Consider the following 1,955-nt stretch of genomic DNA (forward strand, 5'->3'; position numbering starts at 1 on the left):
GCTTTAGGGACAGCTCCTGTTGGGGGATCCACATAAAGACAGAGTTGCATATCTACTACATATGTGTGTGTGGGGGTATAGGTCCAGCCCATGTATCTTTTGTTGGTGGTTCAGACTCTGAGAGCCTCCAGGGGTCCAGGTTAATAGACTCTCTTGGTCTTCCTGTGGAGTTCCTATCCTCTTCAGGGCCTTCAATCTTCATGAAATCTGTTCCCCAAACTGAGCTGCTTGTCTTGCTTCAGTGGGAGAGAATGCATCTAGTCCTGAAGAGACTTGAAGTGCCAGGGTGGGGGGATACCTAGAGAGGCTTCCACTCTCTCAGAAGAGAAGGGGAAGAGGGGATGGGGAGAAACTGTGTGAGGGGGAACCAGGAGGGGGTATGTAAGTGAGTGAATAAATAAATAAATAAATAAATAAATAAATAAATAAATAAATAATAGGGAAAACTCACACAGGCACACATCCATACACATAAATAAATAAAAATAACATTAAAAACCAAACCAAAACAAAAACTTTTGGGGGCTGGCGAGGTAGCTTAGTGTTAAGTATTAGATGTACTTCCTCCAGCAAAGTGCAGCATGTAATCCCCCACAAGCAAGGCTGACAAATAGGGACCAAGTTCAGCTCCCAGCACTTACATAGGAAGTCCACAAACACCTGTTGCTCCTGCTCCCGGGGGCTCACCACACTCTACTGGCCTCTCAGTACTAAACCCACACATGTCCAACCCACCCACCCCACATATTTACATAATTGAAATGAAAACAATGTTTAAAATAAAAAATTACAATATATATATATGTGTGTGTAATAAAATATGTACTGCATATACAGACATATACACAATTAAAACTAAAATAAAAGTATAAAAATAAAGCTCATAACACACATATATGTGTGTGTATAATACAATATGTAATAGATATAAACATAATTAAAATTAATATTAATCTTTTGAAATAAAGGTTGTAATATTCACTTGTTTTGAGACTACAATGGGATACTATTTGGACATAGGCAATTTTGAAAGTACCCAATTTTATTGTGACTGTTAATTTTTCTTAGGAAATCAATTAACACCAATGAGGTGATTCTACCAAAATGTATTTTCCAGTTGTGTGCCGCAATGGAAAACTCCAATCATGAAGCAACCCAGCAGGCTCTGTGAGACACACAGAATTCTGTAACTATGAGTAGGCTGATGCTTTGGAAAGCTCCCAAACACCCTACAATCTCTCACAGCTTTTATAGGTCACATGACAGGTGATCTTTGCCATCTGGCAGGCATGTTGACAGGATCTGCAGTTATCAGAGGATGATTTAGCAGAAAGCAATAAAAATGTACAAATATTTGCTGTGAAGGCTTCCTGGATTGGGCTCGCAGGGAACAATAAAGGAACAATTCCTTTCTAAACAAACAGAATCTTTTCAGGTAGCTGTGCCCATCACTCCTTCTGGAAGGTTTTGCCAGGTGTTTGCTCTGCTGAGATAAGAATGAGGCAGAAATCCACACTTGAAGGTCAAACTTTAACTCATTCCACTTATTTTTCTAAAATCCCAGTTTCTATGTCAAGATCTCTATGAAGCTACCACTACACAGGACAATACTTTGATTTTTATTAGGTGCATTTTGATAAGTGCACAAAATATATATTCCTATCATGTGCTCTTTAGCATAAGTTTCCAAGTAATTGAGTTAATGACAGAGAATTGGAGTCAGTAAACTCTTATTTAACTATTGAAGGAGAATCATGTAATTGCACAAAGTTTAGACTTTGTAGCAACAACAACAACAATAACTATAATAGTAAATGTCAAGTTTGAGTGTGTGTCTCATCCATCATCTCAGTATATGAGAGGCATAAGCAGGGGAGGGGGTCAGGAATTCAGGAATTCAAAGTCATGGTCATGCTCAGATACATAATGGAGGTCACAGGGAACTATAGGAGGTT

Source organism: Mastomys coucha, chromosome X, assembly GCF_008632895.1.
Source record: "Mastomys coucha isolate ucsf_1 chromosome X, UCSF_Mcou_1, whole genome shotgun sequence".
Taxonomy (NCBI): Eukaryota; Metazoa; Chordata; class Mammalia; order Rodentia; family Muridae; genus Mastomys; species Mastomys coucha.